General features: G+C 35.7%; 1 protein-coding gene across 1 annotated transcript in view; it reads right to left on the bottom strand.

Moving 5' to 3' along the window:
• The window catches only part of CTNNA3 (catenin alpha 3), a 1,798,979-nt gene that overhangs the window by 1,655,300 nt on the left and 126,279 nt on the right, over positions 1-17,400 (bottom strand). The window lies entirely within an intron of this gene.

Below are 17,400 nucleotides of genomic sequence, written 5' to 3' on the forward strand. Positions count from 1 at the left end.
AAATAAGTCACTCAGAGAAAGACAAATACCATATGATTTCACTCATATGTGGAATTTAAGAAACAAAACCGATGAATATATGGGAGGAGGAAAAAAACAAAAGAGAGGGAAACAAACTATAAGAAACTCATAAATACAGAACAAACCGAGGGTTGATGGAAGGAGATGGGTATTAAGGAAGGCACTTATGATTAGCACTGGGTGCTGTATATAAGTGATAAATCACTGAATTCCAATCCTGAAACAAACATAACACTGTATGTTAACTAACTAGAATTTAAACAAAAATTTGAAAGAAAAGAAAAAAAAAACATTGGAAGGAAGAAAGGGTAGGGGTAAACAGCTAGTACAGATGAACAAAATTTCCATATTTCATAACAGGAAATAAATGGATAATATCTTAAGTTGACTAGTAAAGGAAAAGAATTATAAGCATATAACTTAAAGTTAAATCAGGAGATCTAAAATCAAAAAGACTTCCTCCAGGGTGTGGAAATGGAAATAAAGATTTTCTGTGGGGTGTGGAACTAAAGGTAGCAAGGAGCAGAAGAGGAGAGATTGTTGTTTTTCACCATAAACTCTACCACATTATTTGATGTTCTATGATATACATATTTTTCTCTAAAGTTTTTATAGATCTGAGTCAAAGTTCAACTTCTCCTGAAACAATTATTAAGTCTCTTCATTCTGACCCTTCTACCATATTATGTGTTCTCAACACTTACATGTTTAAAGTACTAGAACATCTTGAACTTATTCATCTCTTCTAAGTATTCTAATTTATTTTCCTAAAATTAAGTCTCACTACTGTAAGCTCTTTGAAGTCAGAAATCACACCTTATTTTTTAAAGTGATTCTAAATATTTGACACAGAGTACAGTATGTATTTAGTTTGGCTAATATATTAAGTAGCCAGAAAAAAAACAAAAACAAAATACCTACCATTAGAATTCCTTATCTAATAGCTGATTTCTTTAGTTCATAACCTAACATTCTTCATTTCACATGTCAATGCTTTATCTTCTTTTCAGTTTTTAATAAGTTTCTGAAGTGACTTTTTAAGAGTTCTGAGATATTCCAGGGAATGGAAGATCACTGGAGTTTGGTGACTTCCATCCTTTAAGACTTAACAATATGGTGGTCTTCAATCAAATCCAACATATTACATAGCAGATTTGTGGGCAAGTTTATGAAAGAATCTTCCAAATATTCAAAACTGCATTGTGCCTAGAAGTCATGAGGGGGGGTAAAGAGAAGAATGGCCACCAATCAGGGACTAACTGATGCTGAAACACAAAAGGTTGGCTCTCTTGCCTCAAAGGGAGACATTCATTCTCCAGAGTTCCCTGTACGATCAGGAAGAGACAGATTTCAGATCAGTACTGTGCAACAGAAAATTAATGTGAGCCACATACACAACTTAAAATATTTTAGAATGTACAGTCTTTCAAGTATTAATAGTAAGAAACATGTTTAAACATTAAAAATGTAAAAATAAATGGTAAAATGAATTTTTTAATTATATTGTTTTACCAAAATATTTAAAATATATCATTTTGACATGCTATCAGTATATAAATTATTGGGATATTATGTTTTTTCATACTGTCTTTGAAATCCATTATGTATTTTACTCTTAAATCTCAATTCAAATGCTAAATTTTCATCACAAATATTTGATCTATATTTAGATTTCAGCAAATTTACAGTTGAAAAAGTAGATTCATACCCATATTTCAAAGTTTTCTAGTAACTGATAAAGTATCTGTTCCTTTAAGCTTTAAACTATAAATAAAATTTACAGTTCAGATCCTCAGCCACACTACCTACATTTCAAGTGGTCAGTAGCCACCTTGGACTAGTATTTGCCATACTTCAGTACAGCTTTAGCTCAATTTTGCTCAGCTGCTTCCCCACCCTATCCTGATTCCATCAACCCCTCATAGGTTTCACACAGGACTCCCTCATTAAATCATTTGTACAAGAACCCTTATCTTAGGTGCTACTTCTAGGGAACCCAACCTATCAATATGGATTATAACCAATTCCCTTCTTGGATATTTGCAATATAACTTAGCATTTTAAATGCACTGACTGAGAAATCCTCTGGTAGAGAACCCTGTTTAAAAATTTTAATCTAGAGTTCTAGAAGTTTATTTAACTGCTTTTTCTCACAGAAGAGCTCTTCGCATCTCCAGGAACACTAGTTTCCAAGGAGCACAGTTTGAGGCTGTATAGAGCATTATTCTCAAGCAATTCCAAAGATACTTGGAGGGATTAGACTAACGTATAACCAACTGTCATATATTAAATGACAGCAAAAAGAAAGAGAAATAGATATATATAATTACCAGTCAACAAGTACTTCTTAAATATAGCATCATGAAAGGAGTCCCAACTCTGGCAACTAACTGGTGACCTCGGGCAAGTCATATGTTCTTTCTAAATTCAACTCTCCTCAACTACACAATAAAAATAACAATAGTAGCTACTTCACAGAGGTATGGTGAGGATTAATGTCTGTGCCCACCACTGTGATCAACGCTGTACGTACATTATCTCATTAAGACACATAAATACTAATATTATTACAGTTGTTTGTTTATCATCATTAGAAAGGCACTGTGGAGATGTAACCTCTCTATCTTCTATATAATAATGCCAGATAAATCTTCCTGAAGCACATACCTAGTCCTGTCACTGTCTTGACTCAAAAATTTCCTGTGGTGCTTCAGCATCTTTATCTTGCTATTCAAGGACCTCCACGGTCTATACAAATCTACCATTACAAATTGATTTCCCATTTTGCTTTCCATGCATTCTATACAATGATCAAGCTTTGAGAATTTCCAACATTATATGACCATTTAGAAAAAGATGAACCAAAAAAGGAGCTAGAGAGGAAGTAGCCAAAGAGATAAAGAGGGAAAATGAGAACTGTGTGGTTCTCTATTATTCAAGGAAACAGAGTATTTTAGAAAGAGAAAATAATCAACTGTCTCAAATGTGCTGAGAGTTCAAGTCAGATGATACCAGAGATACAAAAGTTTGTATAGGGCTTGTGCAAGATGATGAGTTCAGTTTATACATAAATTTAAGGTAATACCAAAATAGCTAAATGGAACTACCTATTAAATGGTGAGAGCAGTGGTATTGACTACAGTGTATATCACTTCTCACTGGGGAAGAAGGAAGTAGCATTTTAACTAGTATGTTGAGCATCAAACGTTCCCAAGAAAGACCATTATTTGTGGGAGTGCATTGGGCATGATTACCTATGTGTTAATGTAGAAAAATGACTGAAAAACAGAGGGCTTTTGGCAATAAAGCTTTAATATGAGAACTAAACGTTGTCAACAAAGTAGTTATAATTAAAGTCCTGAGAATGAAAAAGATGCCCAAGGAAAGGAAAAAAAAGAGGACAGAGACTTAGACTTAAGAAAAATCATAGGAGACAAGAGAAAGTGAAGGAGGAAAGAGAAGAAGGGTGTGGAGACGTAGTAAGAAAATTCAGTGTACAACATCCTAAAAATGAAGGGGAAACAACAAATAGACCAAAGAAGAGGAACAGAAAAGGTGAAACAGGATTCAAAGTTTAAGAAGAGAATGGAATAGGGCACCTGGGTGGCTCAGTCGGTTAAGCATCCAACCCTTTATTTCAGCTCAGGTCATGATCTCATGGTTTGTGGGATTGAGCCCACATTGGGCTCTGCACTGACAGCAGGGAACCTACCTGGAATTCTCTATCTCCCTCTCTCTCTGTCCCTCCCTCTCTCACGTGCATGCATGAGTACACACACACACTCTCTCTCTCTCTCTCTCTCACTCTCTCTCTCTCAAAAATAATAAATGAATTTTTTTAAAAAAGAGTATGCCAAAGGAAATTGAATTTTTTTGAGTATGGCTGATACACTATGTTACATTAGTCTAAGGTGTACAACATAGTGATTTAACATATGTTACACTATGCTCACCACAAATGTACACCACAAATGTAGCTTACCATATCTGTCACCATACAATGTTATTACAATACCATTGACTGTATTCCCTAGGCTGTGCCTTTTATTCCCGTGATTTATATTTTTAATTTTTTTAATGTTTATTCATTTTTGAGAGACAGAGAGAGACAGAGAGAGAGAGACAGAGTGTGAACAGGGGAGGGGCAGAGAGAGAGAGGGAAACACAGAATCTGAAGGAGGCTCCAGGCTCGGAGCTGTCAGCACAACCCAATGCAGGACTCAAACCCACGAACTGTGACATCATGACCTGAGCCTAAGTCAGATGCTTAATTGACAGAGCCATCCAGGCACCCCTCCCATGACTTATTCATTCCATATCTAGAAGTCTGTCTCTCCCACTCTCCTTCACCCATTTTGCTCATCCCCCACCCCCATCCCTCTGGCAATCATCAGTTTGTTCTCTGTATTTACAGATCTAATTCTCCTTTTGTTAGTTTACTCATTTGTTGTTTTTTTTTAGATTCCACATATGAACAAAATCATATAGCATTTGTCTTTCTCAGTGACTTTTTTCACTTAGCATAACACCCCCTAGGTCCATCAGGAAATGGAATTTTTATTGACTATTTGCCAATCGTCAAGGATGAACAAGCTAATATGTGTGATGAAAGAACCAGTGAAAAGGCATATGAATGAACATGTTAGAAAAAGAAAAGATAATTATAGAAGAAATGTCTCTCAAAAGAAGAGAAGAAGTATACTAGGATCCAGGTAAAGATTAGAAATTTTTACAGAGCGAAAAAGAATACCACTTCCTTTGAAACTGAAAAAGGAGACAAGAAGAAAGAGTCAAGGACAGAAATTCTAAAAATTGTTGTTTCTGACACTGAGAAATTGCCAACAGCTTAATTCACTCTTTAACACTAAAATATTCCACAAAATAAAAATATTCAGACTTACCATCTATAAGGATAAACTTCAGATCACCTACTCTGTTACCTTTGCACACATTTATTAAATGATTACAGAGTAGTGCCATCTCTCCAGTCATGAAAGAAAACAAAGCCATGGCTAATCTATGAATCGCACCTTTGATTTCAGACTCTCTACCAGCTGAGATTTCAGTTCATATTTTAGCTTTAGGTCTCCTCATTTACAAATCAATCTGTTAATATGCATTAAATCTTTACTCCTACCTCTGAAGTATACATCAGAGTAGATGGTATGCGGCTTACAGAATACCTCTTGGTTTCAAAATGGACATTGTAATTCTTTTCTCAAATCAGCCTGTCTATATGTCATAGGTCCAACTTATCAGGTGACTGAAAATGAGATGGCTGCATATACACATCAAGTACTTCGCAAATGCCCACACAACACTTCAAGATGGAGTTTGCTGAGAATATCAAACGCACTATAAGAAAAGCCTGCTGCAGATATTTCAAGTGAACACTAAGGGATGCCATGTTGAGTGTGTTCCAGCAATTAGTAGTTTACAAGCAATGTAGCTAATTAGCTCATCAGTCTTCAATGGAAGTGTTTCCATAAACATTCTGCCAGCTACAAGACACCATGCATGCATGTTAAAATGTGTTAGAACAAGAGTTCATCATCCCCTTTCAAATGAAGAATGAACTGCATCTCCTCAAACACAATGTATTTGGTAGAAAGATTATTGTATTTGTGACTTTATGCTTATCTAAGAACACTCTTGAGATATAATAACAGTTAAATATACACAACATCAACATAGCAATAGATGGAAATAATGAGGCAACAGCTGTTGCCTTTGAAACCATATATAGGCTGTGAGTAATTGGTGGTAAATACCAAACATTTTATCTAAGTCCTAACTGCAATGTTGTTGAGCACAGTAGATAAAGCTGACCTGTTCCTTAGGGACAGTTAGCTAAAAATGAACTGCTATTTTCTTTTATAAATAAAGTTTCAATACAGCTGAGCTTCAAAAGATAAGATCTTTCAACACAGATGACCCAAAATGACACCAGCAAATTTTTTAAATCTCTATTTTCTGTAGGACACGTTTTTTTTCCCTCTACAAAAATAAAAATGCAGTGAATAATCAGGGAGGCAACAGGTAACATTTTAAAGGTTCAATATTGGAAATTCTATAATGGCATTTGTTGTTTAAGTAAGTACCCAAGTATACTGATAGAAAGATTAATTACACTTCCAGGATACCATTTTCTAGGAATAATCGTTTCTAGAAGTAATCGTTTTCTCTGACTAATATGGATGATACTAAGTCTTGGTTTCTAATTCCTACTGGGAAAAAGTCTATAAACCTAGGGTGTTGCAAATCATTAAAATTAAAAACTACAGAAATGTACAAATAGGGATAAAATTTTTAAATGCCTGAATACATATATTATGCACATAACAAACGTGCATTTTTCAATACAAACATTTACTTCTCACCAGGGAGGGGACAGTCCCTCCCTAGCCACTAGCCATATCACCTATCCTGCTAGAAATACTCATGAGCCATGCAAACTGGGGCAAGTTATCAGCTGCTGCTGGCCTAAATTTTACAAACATACAGTTGGGAGGCTCCTGCATTAGTAGGCTAGATAGCATAGCATTTCTTTTAGTATAAAATGCCATAGCACCATATTTGGGAAGGAAAGCTATAGTTAGAGGGCTCTAATGCATTCAAAAATCTCCTCATTAATCTTCCTAGGCCTCCAATTGGCTCATAGTAGCCTTGGTGGAGGCCTACAATTAAAAATAGATGTGAAAGTATTTTAGCAGAGGCAGGATTCCAACAAATTTGCAAGCCCTTTTCCACTTGACATATATCAACATGAAGCCTACAGTACATGTTTCCAGTTGCTGGCTCTGGTAGTAATAACTGCCAAGGCTATTGGTGTTAAATTGTACATTCCAGATAATTCATACCAAAGTATATAGATTAGTGCTATGCTACACCTGTGTAGGCATCGTAGCCTGTCTGAGCAGTATACAAAAATGTTGAACTTTAATCTTTCTTTGAACACTGTTGAAATCTCAAATTAATTATCCCTTTATACATATACATTTTTATTTATTTTACAATTGGCCTTTGAACAACGAAGGTTTGAGCTGCATGGGTCCACTTATATGTGGCTTTTTTATAAATACAGTAGAGTACTTTAAGGTATTTTCTCTTCCTTACAATATTCTTAATAACACTTTCCTTTCTCTAGTTTACTTTATTGTAAGAATATACTATATGATACATATAACATATAAAATATGTGTCAATCAACTGTTTATGTTATCAGTAAGGCTTCTGGTCAACAGTAAGCTATTAGTAGTTAAGTGCTGGGGGAGTCAAAGTTATACATAGGTTTTTGACTGCATGGGGGTCAGCATCCCTAATTCCTGCATTGTTCAAGGTCAACAATATTTCAAGCAGGAATCTAAAAATGTATAAGTATTAAGATAAAGCAGTGTTTTCATGAGAAAACCATTATGTTTAAATTTTCAAAGGAAAAAGAATCTCATATCCTTTAAGAATTAAGTCTGTTTACTTGTTTACTACCTGTCCTCCCACTAAAAGGGAAAGCCTTGTCTATATAGTTCACTTCTGAGAGCCTAGCCCTTAGAACAGAGCCCAACCTATACAAAGGTTTCAATAGCTTCAATAAATATTTAAATTTTTAAAATAAAACATAAATAAATGCAACTCTGTGAGAAAAGACAGGCCACACATATAGCACATCTTCCTATAAATTATATACATATTCACCTGTACTCATATGGGAGAGACTCCTCTTTCCCTACTTAATGGTAAAATAAAGGAAAATGGAAGTTTAGAAACACTATTTTATTGCTCCTTCATATGTGCTTCCACAGCCTCTGAGACATATTATTACAATAGCATTTATCAGACATTATTACAACTGTTTATTGTAATAATGTTTGTTACATTATTACATAATTTATTATTACATAAATCTATTTATTACGTAAATAGAACTGTTTATGTTCTATTTACCCCAGTAGGCTGTTAATACCTAGGGCACATCTTATATATCTCTATAGTCCCAGGGCCCAAAATAAAACCAAATACAGATTCCAAATATTTAACCAAAATAGGTAAAATACCAGACACTTAACAAATGTTTACAAATGAACAGAAAAAGGGCATAAGAGTCTAAAAAGCCTAAATATGGTTTCTTTTGTAATCATCTCTTCTCCCTCTTAATGATTCCTCAATGAAATACTGAGTATTCACTTTCTTTCTACAACCCTTCTCTCTCATAGTAAGCCCATATTTCTTTAGAGAGAGCGAAAAGAGTGCAAACAGGGTCAGGGGTAAAGTGAGAGAGAGAAAGAATCTTAAGCAGGCTCCATTCTCAGCACGGAGTCCAACATGGGGCTCAATCCCACGATCCACTGGGACCATGATCTGAGCTGAAATCAAGAGTCAGACGCTCAACCAACTGAGCCACCCAGCTGCCCCATGCCCATATTTTATTTCAGATTACGACAAACTCTGAACCAGATTTAGTTAATATTCCACATGATTTTTGTCCTATTCCTTTTTATTAATCAAAGCATTGATGAAAACACAAAAGATTGTCTTTTTTTTTCCAGTTGTAATTCAAATATACAATTCTACCTGATTTTTTTTACCAGCTGAAGGCAAGTCTAAAGCCAGGATAACTGAGAAGCCTGCCCTCTGTAGGGATCTCACAATACCACTAAGTTACATTTAAAATAAATTTCAAGGGGCGCCTGGGTGGCGCAGTCGGTTGGGCGTCCAACTTCAGCCAGGTCACGATCTCGCGGTCCGTGAGTTCGAGCCCCGCGTCAGGCTCTGGGCTGATGGCTCAGAGCCTGGAGCCTGTTTCCGATTATTCTGTGTCTCCCTCTCTCTCTGCCCCTCCCCCGTTCATGCTCTGTCTCTCTCTGTCCCAAAAATAAATAAACGTTGAAAAAAAAAAATTTCAAGTTTCCTTTACAACTTTAAATTTAACTGACAAATATTTAAGACATTTCCTAAACCCAAATAATTAGTTATCTTCTTTTCCAAACAGCAAACTGAAATGTTTATGAATAGAAAGAAAAAAAAAAATATATATATATATATACATACCAATATATATATACACACACACACACACCCATTATAATTCCTGTTTTTTGCTATTTCATGTATGAACAGCAAATGTTGCATACTGTATCATTACTTTTGTAAAATTAGTTTCCCATATAAGCCAAATAAAGTACCATAGTCTTACTATCATAAGGGATCCCAATGAAACAGGCCATGTGTGTTTCCATGTGTCAAATGTTTCCTTCTTTTTAAAAATAACGATCTTGGTCATACCATGCATACTTTCCGACCACAATGCTATGAAGCTTGAAATCAACCACAGGAAAAAGTCTGGAAAACCTCCAAAAGCATGGAGGTTAAAGAACACCCTACTAACGAATGAATGGGTCAACCAGGCAATTAGAGAAGAAATTAAAAAATATATGGAAACAAATGAAAATGAAAATACAACAATCCAAACGCTTTGGGACGCAACAAAGGCAGTCCTGAGAGGAAAATACATTGCAATCCCAGGCCTATCTCAAGAAACAAGAAAAATCCCAAATACAAAATCTAACAGCACACCTAAAGGAAATAGATGCAGAACAGCAAAGACACCCCAAAGCCAGCAGAAGAAGAGAAATAATAAAGAGCAGAGCAGAAATGAACAATACAGAATCTGAAAAAACTGTAGAGCAGATCAATGAAACCAAGAGTTGGTTTTTTGAAAAAATAAACAAAACTGATAAACCTCCAGCCAGGCTTCTCAAAAAGAAAAGGGAGATGACCCAAATAGATAAAATCATGAATGAAAATGGAATTATTACAACCAATCCCTCAGAAATACAAGCAATTATCAAGGAATACTATGAAAAACTATATGCCAACAAACTGGACAACCTGGAAGAAATGGACAAATTCCTAAACACCCACACACTTCCGAAACTCAATCAGGGGGAAATAGAAAGCTTGAACAGACCCATAACCAGTGAAGTTTTTGAATCAGTTATCAAAAATCTCCCAACAAATAAGTGTCCAGGACCAGATGGCTTACCTGGGGAATTCTACCAGACATTTAAAGCAGAGATAATACCTATCTTTCTCAAGCTATTCCAAAAAATAGAAAGGGAAGGAAAACTTCCAGACTCATTCTATGAAGCCTGCATTACTTTGATTCCTAAACCAGACGGAGACCCAGTAAAAAAAGAGAACTACAGGCCAATATCCCTGATGAATATGGATGCAAAAATTCTCAATAAGATACTAGCAAATCGAATTCAACAGCTTATAAAAAGAATTGTTCACCATGATCAAGTGGGATTCATTCCTGGGATGCAGGGCTGGTTCAACATTCGCAAATCAATCAATGTGATACATCACATTAACAAAAAAAAAAGAGAAGAACCATATGATCCTGTCAATCGATGCAGAAAAAGCATTTGACAAAATTCAGCATCCTTTCTTAATAAAAACCCTCGAGAAAGTCGGGATAGAGCGAACATACTTCAACATCATAAAAGCCATTTATGAAAAGCCCCCAGCTAATATCATCCTCAATGCGGAAAAACTGAGAGCTTTCCCCCTGAGATCAGGAACACAACAGGGATGTCCACTCTCACCGCTATTGTTTAACATAGTGTTGGAAGTGCTAGCATCAGCAATCAGACAACAAAAGGAAATCAAAGGCATCAAAATTGGCAAAGATGAAGTCAAGCTTTCACTTTTTGCAGATGACATGATATTATACATGGAAAATCCGATAGACTCCACCAAAAGTCTGCTAGAACTGATACAGGAATTCAGCAAAGTTGCAGGATACAAAATCAATGTACAGAAATCAGTTGCATTCTTATACACTAATAATGAAGCAACAGAAAGATAAATAAAGAAACTGATCCCATTCACAATTGCACCAAAAAGCATAAAATACCCAGGAATAAATCTAACCAAAGATGTACAAGATCTGTATGCTGAAAACTATAGAAAGCTTATGAAGGAAATTGAAGAAGATATAAAGAAATGGAAAAATATTCCGTGCTCATGGGTTGGAAGAATAAATATTGTTAAAATGTCAATACTACCCAAAGCTATCTACACATTCAATGCAATCCCAATCAAAATTTCACCAGCATTCTTCTCGAAGCTAGAACAAGCAATCCTAAAATTCATATGGAACCACAAAAGGCCCTGAATAGCCAAAGTAGTTTTGAAGAAGACCAAAGCAGGAGGCATCACAATCTCAGACTTTAGCCTCTACTACAAAGCTGTAATCATCAAGACAGCATGGTATTGGCACAAAAACAGACACATAGACCAATGGAATAGAATAGAATAGAAATCCCAGAACTAGACCCACGAAAGTATGGCCAACTCATCTTTGACAAAGCAGGAAACAATACCCAATGGAAAAAAGATAGTCTCTTTAACAAATGGTGCTGGGAGAACTGGACAGCAACATGCAGAAAAATGAAACTAGACCACTTTCTTACACCATTCACAAAAATAAACTCAAAATGGATAAAGGACCTGAATGTGAGACAGGAAACCCTCAAAACCCTAGAGGAGAAAGCAGGAAAAGACCTCTCTGACCTCAGCCACAGCAATTTCCTACTTGACACATCCCCAAAGACAAGGGAATTAAAAGCAAAAATGAACTATTGGGCCCTCATGAAGATAAAAAGCTTCTGCACTGCAAAGGAAACAATCAACAAAACTAAAAGGCAACCAACGGAATGGGAAAAGATATTTGCAAATGACATATCAGACAAAGGGCTAGTATCCAAAATCTATAAAGAGCTCACCAAACTCCACACCCGAAAAACAAATAATCCAGTGAAGAAATGGGCAGAAAACATGAATAGACACTTCTCTAAAGAAGACATCCAGATGGCCAACAGGCACATGAAAAGATGCTCGACATCGCTCCTCATCAGGGAAATACAAATCAAAACCACACTCAGATATCACCTCACGCCAGTCAGAGTGGCCAAAATGAACAAATCAGGAGACTATAGATGCTGGAGAGGATGTGGAGAAATGGGAACCCTCTTGCACTGTTGGTGGGAATGCAAACTGGTGCAGCCACTCTGGAAAACAGTGTGGAGGTTCCTCAAAAAACTAAAAATAGACCTACCCTATGACCCAGCAGTAGCACTGCTAGGAATTTACCCAAGGGATACAGGAGTACTGATGCATAGGGGCACTTGTACCCCAATGTTTATAGCAGCACTTTCAACAATAGCCAAATTATGGAAAAGTCTAAATGTCCATCAACTGATGAATGGATAAAGAAATTGTGGTTTATATACACAATGGAGTACTACGTGGCAATGAGAAAGAATGAAATATGGCCCTTTGTAGCAACGTGGATGGAACTGGAGAGTGTGATGCTAAGTGAAATAAGCCATACAGAGAAAGACAGATACCACATGGTTTCACTCTTATGTGGATCCTGAGAAACTTAACAGAAACCCATGGGGGAGGGGAAGGAAAAAAAAAAGAGGTTAGAGTGGGAGAGAGCCAAAGCATAAGACGCTGTTAAAAACTGAGAACAAACTGAGGGTTGATGGGGGGTGGGAGGGAGGTTAGGGTAGGTGATGGACATTGAAGAGGGCATCTTTTGCGATGAGCACTGGGTATTGTATGGAAACCAATTTGACAATAAATTTCGTATATTAAAAAATAATAATAATAATAAATAACGATCTTGGGCCACCTGGGTGGCTCAGTCAGTTAAGTGTCCGACTTCAGCTCAGGTCATGATCTCACAGTCTGTGAGTTCGAACCCCGTGTCAGGCTCTGTGCCGAGCTGTCAGCTCAGAGCCTGGAGCCTGCTTCAGATTCTGTGTCTGCCTCTCTCTCTCTCTGCCCCTCCCCTGCTCACGCTCTGTCTCTCTCTGTCTCAAAAATAAATTTACAAAAACATTTTAAAAAACTATTTAAAAACAATGATCTTAATGTTTCATTTCAGAGATAATACCTGAACAAGTACCAATCTAAAAAAGTCAATTGCATTTCTATACACCAACAACACCAAATCAATATATATATATTGAGAGAGAGAGAAAGAGAGAGATAGAGACAACTTTGGCATTTAACAAAAGTGACATGTCTAAACTGTTTTTCAAAGTGGTTGTACCAATATACACTCCACCAAGCAATAAAAGATTCTGTTACTTCAAAGTCTTTTTTTTTTTAATTTTTTTTTCAACGTTTATTTATTTTTGGGACAGAGAGAGACAGAGCATGAACGGGGGAGGGGCAGAGAGAGAGGGAGACACAGAATCGGAAACAGGCTCCAGGCTCTGAGCCATCAGCCCAGAGCCTGACGCGGGGCTCGAACTCACGGACCGCAAGATCATGACCTGGCTGAAGTCGGACGCTTAACCGACTGCACCACCCAGGCGCCCCTCAAAGTCTTTTTAAAAAACCTTTAATTTCTGCCAATTGAATTGCATAAAATATACCTCATTTGCATATCTGATCACTAATGAAGTTGAATGTCTCTTTATATTTTCACTAGAATTACAAAATCAAGATAATTTTTAATACTTACTCTGAGGTACAGTAATCAAGACGATGTGTTATTGGTGTAAGGATAGATACACAAATCAATGAAACAGGACAGAGTTCCTAAATAGATTCACACAGATATGGTCAACTGATTTTCAACAAAGGTGCAAAAATAATTCAATTGGGAAAGAGTAATTTTTTTCAATAACTATACTGAAACAAACTTCCATAGGCATCCATATAATACTCGATCAATTGAATTCCCATATGAAAAAAAAATGAATCATGACTCCTAGATCACATCATTCATAATGGTAAAACAATAAAGCCTGTACTACATATGAGAATATCTTCTTGACTTGCAGTAAACAAAATTTTTTAACAGAACAGAAAAAATTTTATCCATAAAGGTATAAAATAATTAATTGGAATTTATCAAAATTACTTCTGAGTATCAAAAATGCTGATATATTGAAAGCAATAAGATGTTTTTAACATCCACAACTAACAAAAGTCTCATATCTAGAGCACACAATGCTCATCAGAGAAATACAAATTAAAACTACAATGAAAAACCACTACATATACTTGAATCAAAAACACTGACACTTGCTAACACCAAGTTAATACGAATGTAGAGCAACTGGAATTCTTACATTACTGATAAGAGTGCCAATTAGAAAATCCACTTTGGAAAACTGATAAAATCTATTAAAGCTGAGTATACACCTTATGACCCAGCAATTTCATCTTAAGTATAACCCAGCAGGAATATCTATATTAATGCACCAAAAGTAATACACAAATATGTACATAGCAACAATGTTCATTAAGGCCAAAAACTGAAAAAATTCAGTTGTCTATCTATGTAACATGGATAAACTATAATCTATTCATCAATGAAATGAATGGACTACTATATGATGAGATCTCACAAACATAACATTGAACAAAAAGAAAGCAGACTCAAAAGATAACATACTATATGATCCCACTTATGTAAAGTTCAAAAAGAAGCAAAAAACTAACCTATGTAATAACCAGGATAATGGTTACCTTTGAGGTGAAGAAGTGGTAACTAATAGGCACAAGGGGTGATTCCAGGATTCTGGTAAGTTTCTATTTCTTGATCTGGGTAGAGATTACATTAGTGTGTTTATATTGTGAAACTGTATTGAATTGTTCATGATAATGTATGCACTTTTCTGTACTGATCTTATTCTCAACATTTAAAAAACTTTAAATGTAACCAAATGTGTGACTTAGAAGTAGAGGCTATATGAAGGTAGCATATATGCTATAGGCAAAACATGTGTAATCCAAACATTATGAACAATTTTTAGATAATTCCTAGCTAATTGTTATGTGATATTCTAAAACTGTTTTTAAAAAATACTGGGTTTAATACTTGGCCATCGTATGGATGTAAGTATAGGGCCAAACTGTAAGATTATGAGTAAAAAATAATCACTATGTGGGCCACCTTTGCTGGATCTCTACAGTTCTACTCACATATGACATTTCCTTTCACCATCCTCCCCTACTACTATCCAGGTCCCATCTTCCACAGGCCAGTTCGTTAGGTAATCAAATGTCTACATTATTTATCACTTCACATCTCTAACTAAAGCCACTAAAGTCAGTTAAACAGAATAAAACAGAATTCTGTTGTAATGCTACGTAAATTACACTGTCTTTAATAGAAGAAATTTTCTAGATTAGTCTCAAAATTCTTTTTGAAAATAAGTCAATAAATACATAAATAAAAATACCCCCTACATCTAATATTTTTTCACTTTCTCAAATATTTAAACAATATTTGCTCTTCATTAGTCCTTTACATTATGCCACCGGACGAAGCCCTTTAAAAAAAAAAAAACAGGAAACTAAAATATGTTTCTAGTATCAAAGAGGCGCTTGAATCAGAATTCATTCTCCTGATACTTCAACTTCACCAGTGAGCTAAAATTCCTTCCAAATTTTTCGGAACAGTGCTCTCACTGTTACTATCTCTGCAATCCATAGGATAAGCATTGGCCATTCCCCAAATTCCAGAACCATTTGCCATTTCACTGCTTTCCTCCCACACTCAAATGGCAGTAGTTCAATTTGGCAGTTTGTCAAAAAAAATCAGAGTATAAAGCGCTTGGTGATCTTTAACCAAATGCATTTGTTGTGTACACAGCATATGCCACATCTATCACATGATAATATGATTTCACACATTATAATAGAACACAGGGAAGGATATACTGCATAATCCTAGAAGCCACACATACTTTCTCTTTGAGACCTTCTCTTTAAAATAATTTGCTTTTTGAGTCAAAAACTGGGAACTTACTTTTTTAAAAAAATATATATGCCATTTCATGCCAATTAATGCTTTTATTTTTTCCTGCTGAGAATGACCAGTGTCTTACATAGTATTATGAGGTGGTTTACAAAAACTATGTTGTCAAATAGATCTCATTATCTGAGAAAAACAATACCAGAATATCGTCCATATTCCTTACAAAAACACTCAGGAAAGAAACCATATCTATGAGGAACACCTGGACGGCTCAGTCAGTTAGGCATCTGACTCTTGCAGTCGAGAGATCGAGCCCAGCATTGGGCTCTGCACGGAGCCTGCTTGGGATTCTCTCTCTCTTCCTCTCTCTCTGCCCTTCTCCTGCTTGCTTGTGTACATGCACATACTCTCCTTCTTTCTCTCAAAATAAATAAACTTTAAAAAAACCATAACCATGAGAGATAATTTGTCATAAAAACAAAGATAAAATCATTATAAAATTTTATAATACAAAATGACAAAATGATGCTTCAATTGTTTTATCTATTTAACAAACATCAGGTGGTTGTTATGTGTCAGGTACTTCTCATCACATAAGACCTGGTATTTGCCACCTTCACGAATTAAAAGTCTAGATTTATTGAACAAGTAAATCAATGTTTGGTGTATTGGGGTAGTAAATCCTATTAAAGGCAGATGCTCAGAGTCTGTGGAGACACAGAAGAGGGATATCTAAATGAGCATCACAAGGTCAGTACACACTTCCTAGAAAAGACCTGGGTTGAGTTTGGTGCAATAAGAATTGGCTGAACAAGAGGCGTAATCCAAGTGAAGGGAATAGCTGATAACAGAGGTACAGAGGCATAAGGCAACACGGACCATTCAAAATACTTCAAATTCTTACTTGGAAGCTGGAGAGGGGGCCAGAATCAGGAAATGAAAAGGGAGAGAATGATAGAAGCCAAATAATGCAATGCTGAGTGAGCTAGATTTATAAGCCTGAACCTTATCCAGAAAGATAATACCCCTAATCCTTCAAAAGCTTAAAAAGGATTTAAATTAAGCAGGGAAGTAATATAACTGTATTTTCCTTTTTAAAAGATGTATTTGGCTTTAGTATACAGTAAGGCTAATGCAATAATCCTGAATTCAGGAGGCAACATCAGTAATGAAAAAGAGGGAAAGATCTGAGAGACAAAAGGAGAAAGAATTTGTCAAATTTAGAGACTAATTGGAAGAGAGTGAAATGAGAACAAAGAGTCTAAACTGACTTGGTGACTATGTGGATAATGGTACCAGAGCAGACAAGACAAGATAGGGTCTAAAGTGGTAGGGGGTAGGGAGGAGTGATGAATTCATTTGAAATTATCTTTGGCATTATATTTTCTTCATATTTTCTGAAGAGACTCTGTAAAATATAAGTCATATATAAAGTATATAACAAATAAAAAATAAGTCTCCTGTATTTGACCTAAGGTTTATTATAGCTAGTATATTCATTTTAATTATTTAATTAACTAACATTTTCTGATTTTCATAAAGTTATGTTGGGAAGGGAAATATATGAACACCCCAAGTCTCTTTTATAAAAC

The sequence above is a fragment of the Prionailurus viverrinus genome, chromosome D2 (genome assembly GCF_022837055.1).
Source record: "Prionailurus viverrinus isolate Anna chromosome D2, UM_Priviv_1.0, whole genome shotgun sequence".
Taxonomy (NCBI): Eukaryota; Metazoa; Chordata; class Mammalia; order Carnivora; family Felidae; genus Prionailurus; species Prionailurus viverrinus.